Raw genomic sequence first — 6,900 nt, 5'->3', positions numbered from 1 at the left:
GTCCGTTTCCAGTCACTCCCGGTCGCGAATCAAGAAAGTTGTCCCTTGCTTTCCTGCATCGAGGATGAATGAAGTCGGACGTCACCAGGCGACGATGACTCACGGCTGTTGGCCACGAAGAGCAAAGTTCTGCTTTCTGCCATCGTTTCTTCGTTTCCTCTCACTTTCCTCCGGCATTCGCACCGCCCTTCCGTTCTTGGAATCCCACCATTCCGCGTCCCTACGGCCGACAATCGATTGTAACTCTTAGTCGACGCTTGGCGCGATCTTTCTTTTTTCTTTTTTTGCGTTTTTTTTTTATCGTCTCGACAAAGTTCGATTGTGTAATTGTACGACAGACGAAGGTAACGACTCTGTAGCCGTCGTTGTCTTCGAGTAATTGTTTTACTTTTTCGAAAAACAGACAACGGCGTGTCGGTTACTGATTTGCGATCCTCCCTCGGTTCTTTTAAAATATATATGTGAACGCAAGAGGAAACGATAAACGCACATTGATTTATAAAAGGAGGTTAGCGACGAAAAGAAGTTTTTTAGGGAAAGTTTAAATAAAAATGTATCATTAACATTATATAGAATCCAAGCGTGGAATAATTCACAGTAGAAGTAACTCGTAAAGTATGATTGGATGCTTCGTAATGTACCAAAGGATTTAATATTATTGTAAGAATTTAGCCCGAAAAATGTGATTCACACAAAATAATTGCGCGAATGAGTCACACCAAGTCGTCGTGATTTTACTATCTTCGAACATGTTTCTTGATGGATGGAACCAAATACTATCTCTTACTTCGAGGAGAAGAGTTTGAGTTTTTGACATTTTTATTGTATTTGACATCGTTTCAAGATAACCATACCCCGAGAGAAAGTTAAGGCATCGAACAAGATAGTTGTACGAATGATTTATTTTATTTTCATCATAAAGCACGTTTTGCAAGAATGCAGAGAATACTATATAGGTTTTCCGAAAAGGGGTTTTAAGATTTTGTTTCTTAACCGGAATGGTTAATCATACTTTCATTATTTTATATTGTTTTAAGATGAATCTTGTTTGACGAGAGAGTACAATATGTGTACGCGTCTAAATACTTAATGATGGAAATAATGAAACGTGACAAATGAGACATCGAAGACGAATGGAAAATTAAGTATACTTGGAAGAGTGACGTCGGCTAGATTAGGTCTTCGATGAGCTATTGCATAATTATTTTGAAGATTTACAGATTACAGCGAGACGTAATTAATTTGTGAATCACGGCGAGGTGCGCGTAACGTTGCTAGGAAGAAGAGAATTTTCGTTCAGAAATAGCACCGTGTCTCGAAACGTAACCACAGTTCTTTTTTTTTAGATCCATCAATCATGTAATTATAAAATTAAGAGATCTCGCGAGATATTAAAAGTAATACTATAATTATTGTAGCGAAGTAACGTTTATCGTGAAAATCTGAAGGAATACGAAAAGGAGAAAACTGAATAAACGTTGATTACCTCACAGAATAACATAAATTACCCTCTCCGTTTTCTGAGTCGCTTTATTTTGCGCGTAAATGTTCTCTTATCTCCTTGAGCTCGTTTCCACCCGGCATCGCTTCCTCTCTTCGAGAAAGAGAAAACTATTTAATTTCTCGCAAAAAGGAGATTAGTAAAAAATGCAGTCCGTTATTTATGAAAAAGAGTGGAGTTCTAAATTGATACTCAAAAGAAAGATGAACAGAAGTTGTGCTAGGTTATGTCTGAATATAATCGGAAACGAGTTTGCGTAAATGAAAAGCAAATTGCGCGTACATGTAATTAACTTGTTTACGCGTAACCTTCGCTACATAGCGAGTTGCTCGGTAGCATTTCTAAAAGCAAAGGGATTCCGAGTAAAAGAGTAGCAAAAAGTGATGTGAAACCTGTTGCATTCCAGATATTTTCTTATACTTAACTGCATGGATAATAATTTTCAATTTCTTAGCTGAAGCTTTAAAGTAGATTGAAATAAAATACTAAAACCAAGCAATTAATTACGAATATAATTTCCTTCCTTGTTAATGTTCACTATAAAGTAACCTTCTCGTTTAATGCTTATAAAAGCAAGGAGATTTCAAGTGCAAATGGAAAGTTGTATAATTGAAAACTCTGTATATTTTGTCAAAGAGGTAATTTATAATTGTTCAGCCAGAACTTTTAAACAGATCGAAATAAAATATTAAGGAAGAGTTCTCTAAGAATCTGCTACGTTAAGTATTACATTTCCATTAACTGTCCGAAACTGGATGTTCGTGTCAGGATTAAGGACGTCGTTTTAAATCCTCCGAAAAACGGTCTAGAATCTCCAATTTCACTTCCCAAGTAGAAGTAATCCCAAGTTTCACGTCGAGGCTGCCAAGAGGAAAAAGTGTGTCCACTTTAGCTAAAAGGAAATCAGAAATGAGACAACAAAGTCCTAGTTCGAATAAAACATGTCGATGGAATATTCGCAAATTCAAATCAAAACTGCTAGAGAAGTTGTTAAGTTGGTGAAGCAAGTATCAAGTTATTTTCGACAGACGGTGAAATTAAGTAGAAGTAGATTCTCACTGATCAGACACGTCTCGTTCGAGGGTTGAACGTTTTCCCGCGTTTTCAGTCAAATTTCAATTCAGAGCTATTAGAGAAGCTGATAAATTGGTGAAACAAGTGCCAAGTTATTTTCGAAAGGCAGTAAAACTAAGTAGAAGTAGATTCTCACTGATCAGACTCGTCTCGTTCGAGGATTGAACGTTTTCCCGCGTTTTCCAGCAGGAGCAGCGCACGTGAGCGCGTCGCACTCGCAACTGCTCGCAACTGTTTCAGATTCTCGCCCGTTGAACGAGATTGTGCCAACGGATGCCATGGCGTTTACCTCTTATGGCGGGGATAATGCAGACACACGGTGCTACATACGTGCGAACACGCGTTACAGGCACGTGTGCCTGACTGCAAAACACAGCCAACGATTATTCGCAAATTTCGCCGGATGCTCGTCTACATTTTTTTTTCAACGTGAATTCTAACTATGACATTACGGTTGTAGGGGTTAACATCCTTGTATCGTATTAAGGGTGAACTTTTTAATTTTTTATCAGTTTCGAGGCAATTTTCAAGACTTTTTTGTAATCAAAGTACTTGACATAAACTTTTGACATTTGTCATGTTTATTTATAAATGTATATAGAAGATTCTGCTAAATTTACGACTGTTCTGCTTAATTTGTTTACGAACTTTAATTTTACCGAGGTAAAATTATAATATTGGTCCTTCATAAAACATTTCGATATAAGAAAAGGGCCCCTCAAAGTTATTATCGTCAGGCTCTGAAAGTTCTAGATCCGCTGGTGTTATCATAGTTGCTGACTTTGCATTTTCTATAACAAGGAAACGTGTGAGTTTCCCACTTTGTTTTGCCAGCATCTTTGATTGTCTTCCAGAAATCTCGATAATATCTTCACGATATTTCTTTGTATTCTTTGTACATACATTTGATTGACATACTCCATACTTTTCAAACATGTTTATAAAAATACAATAAATGTACGTTGATACGCTTAATTCTGCTCTTCTTAGTTGAAATGTAACTTAAATTCTACTTTCGACTTAGCGACCAATTGCGATGATATTTTTCTTCTAAGAACAGAATTTACAAGGGAAACAAGCTAGAGCTTACGTAAAACTTGGATGATCTTGAAATACGATCACGCGAAAAGTTCAATGAGAAATAGACTGGAGATACAAAAGAATTTATTTCCGCCGAAGAACAATTTCTTTCAATGTATACTTGTTATTTGTTTTTATTTATTCTTGCTTTCAAATTAAAATGTTTTTCGAAGGTACTGTTAATAACTTTGTATGTAAAAAGTCTTCCAAAAGAAACTTTACAAAGTTTAGGCTACAATTATTAGCTTTTAGAGACTGAACGCTTACGATAAACACACCGATGACTATATAACGCAATAAAACTGTTTTCATAAGAGTTACATGTTACCAAAATTAATTAATGAAAACGTGCAATTACCGTTAAAAGTATTGCCAGTCCTGTTCATTCGAAAGAATAATTTAGATTTCTCTCCTCTTTCTCTCTTCCTAAATATTTACAACACCATGTGCGCGAAGTTTCTTAAACAGTTTACACGAACGATATCAACCGATGGCACGATTATCGTTGCAATCAAACTTGTAAAACGTAATCAGGGTCGGAGTAATAGAAACGGTATTCTTCGCCGAAGCCGAAGCATCGTATCGATTTTAATTGGTCCTTTTTACGCCAACCGGCGCCTTCCTTGTCGATCAATCTAATCGATAAACGATTTTATTGTCTTCAAGAATATCTCAAGGAATCGAGTAATGCAATGTACGTTTACCATCATTCTCCTGTTTGTTTGTTACGAAATTTAGTAGTTGCTTTAAACCTATCATTTCAATCTTGTACAAAGTACATCTAAAATTACTTACAATTACAATCAACAAAAATCTTTCATTCGTCTCTCATCAATAATCGTAAAATTGTGAGCATAAAATCTCAGTTTGTCATTTATCAATGTTAATTACCAAAAGAAAATCGAAAGGCATCCAATTTTCATCCTTACGCAGACTTCAACCTTGCATCGTGCATTCATTATATTATCTCTATTTATGATAACATTTCTAGCAATCTCAAGTGTCTTTGCACTACAAACGCTAATCAGCTCAGGCGGCAGACGGCAGTCTTTACACGAAACGTTCAGCTGTCAGTGTTAAATTTCCGCCTGATTGTCAATGCGCAGTTTCACAAACTCCTGGTTGAAAAAACGAAAATTGAAACGTACACTCAAAGATACTTGAGATACAGCTACAATTTACCGTCGAATAATTACGTTGAATTCAATTTACTGTTACAGTAGAACCTCCGTTATGTGAACTAATTGGGAGACAAAATTGTTCAGACAAGAGAATTTTCACGTAACAGAACAAGGAGTGGTCGGCACTTATTATTACTTAAGATGAAGTTAAATGAACAGAGTTTCTTCGTAAATGAATTTATACGTAGAATACAAAATGAAACGATATTGTTCAATCCACCTTGTTTTTAGAAAAATAAATTCCATTCTGTAGAAGGCAATATGTATACACTGGTATGTTCGTGTACCAATAGCATTGCAAAAACATCCTAGAAAATTCACATAACGGGTGTTCATATAATACAGGTTCTACCGTGCTCGAAATCGGAATACATTATGGTATTCCGATCGATGTATGGTTATGAAACGTCACGAATCGTCAATCGAACGTCGAATCGTATCCATTTTTCGTTGCGAAAACCGTCGTGCACGACACCGCGGGGCTGGTTCGCGTAGAAGAAACGAGGTCGACACGCGATCGGATGTTCGGAAAATTCGCGTCCTGGCTGCCATTAATCACTGATCATCCGACCATGCGCTTCATTGTCTTTCCGTTGGAGATCACGTGAATCGTCACCGACAGAACGATCGCGCCGATCAATTAACGCATTCTCTCACGTCACCGACGTTTACCTTTCAAACGCGCCAGTGATACCAACGATCGCCGCGAAAATCCATGGGAAGACCCCGCCTGGAATCGCTTGGAGAACGCGCCTCGATCGTGACGCGTGGATTCGATTCGGAACACGACGCCGACGTCGTCTCGCTGCTTCCGGTGTGGAATTTCAAGCCGTAGTCGTCGACAGGTCGGACCACGTGGTTCCTGTTGGTGCACAGATGTCGTTCGATCCTGTCGTTTTTCGAATTTCAAATTTCCCGCCCAACGGGTACACCGCACTGTTCGTCGAGGCTCGAGGTCTCGCGAGCGGGCCGATTTCTCGCGAGTTTGAACGCCGACTTCACGAGGCGAGCGATCGAAAAATGCTGGCGAGCCAACGTCGACGTTGAAACATCGTGAAACTGCGATCGGGTTGCCAACGAGCGTACCGAGCAGCGAGTTTGTTCAGTGACGTCAACGCACCTTCCTCGCCCGCCTTTATCCCTTCCCTTTTCTCTCTTACTTAGCCTTTTCCTCCTACTTCTCAACGAGATCGAGAATCGTCGATCGAGTCACGTACTTGGTCGCGAACGTCTTCTCCGACGGACTTTTGTTGATCTCTGCAAATGGATCACTGGCGGTTCCAAACGTGAAAACGTATGCAAAGATAGGAATGTTTCGATTGTTGAAAATCGATGAATTAATGTTCAGCCGAAATGATTAAAGATCGATTTTTTATCGAATTAGTCTAAGATCCGCTTTGGTTCGAAGTGATTGGAATCGATTTTGAATCGAGACTATTTAAAACCGGTTTTGAATTGAAATGGTTAGGATCGATTGTACATCGAAATAAGTAGAATGGATCACAGATCGAAGTGGCTGAAATCGGTTTATAATCGCAACCACTAAAATAAATTTTGATTCGAGATGTCCAAAACCGATTTTCAGTCGAAATGGCCATTATTGATTCATTAAAAGTTTCGTTCTACTACGTTTACATGTTGAAGATCGATTAAAAAAATCTTTTATTTACCAACTTTCTCATACAAGAAAAACCCACGTGGACATCGACGATGACTAAATGGAATTTTAATGTTTCTTTACTTTTCGTCTTACAAAAAACATGTTAAAATCATACCAAATTTGAAGAACACTTTTTTACGAAAGAACGTATTTTAAGAGCTCCTTATTCTATTTAAATGATTAAATACAACTATATTAATGTTATGTTAAAAATACGTATACAAGTTAAAAGGCATGACTGTGAACATAATTGAATCTGAATGATTAAGTATATTCTAATAAAACTTCATGTTCAAATTTAATATTATCATCTCAGTAACAGTTATCTCTTGTGTTTTTTGTTACCATATATCTAATCATGTATATTATTTATTGAAAAAGAACAAAAGTGTACGTAAATGAAA

The 6,900-nt window shown here is 37.6% G+C and overlaps 1 protein-coding gene across 2 annotated transcripts in view; it reads right to left on the bottom strand.

Annotated features, from left to right (window-relative positions):
- Window positions 1-89: 89 nt before the first annotated feature.
- Window positions 90-6,900, bottom strand: part of LOC128878156 (inward rectifier potassium channel 2-like) — a 42,255-nt gene continuing 35,444 nt past the window's right edge. The window contains exon 10 of one of the 2 annotated variants that reach the window (XM_054126107.1): window positions 90-220. The gene's annotated coding sequence lies outside the window, so the exon portion shown is untranslated. Of the gene's footprint in view, window positions 221-1,609; window positions 2,394-6,900 lie in introns of those variants that run through there. The other variant, XM_054126108.1, reaches the window with a different exon arrangement.

This window comes from Hylaeus volcanicus, chromosome 6 (assembly GCF_026283585.1).
Source record: "Hylaeus volcanicus isolate JK05 chromosome 6, UHH_iyHylVolc1.0_haploid, whole genome shotgun sequence".
Taxonomy (NCBI): Eukaryota; Metazoa; Arthropoda; class Insecta; order Hymenoptera; family Colletidae; genus Hylaeus; species Hylaeus volcanicus.
This window is presented reverse-complemented; position numbering and strand designations above follow the sequence as displayed.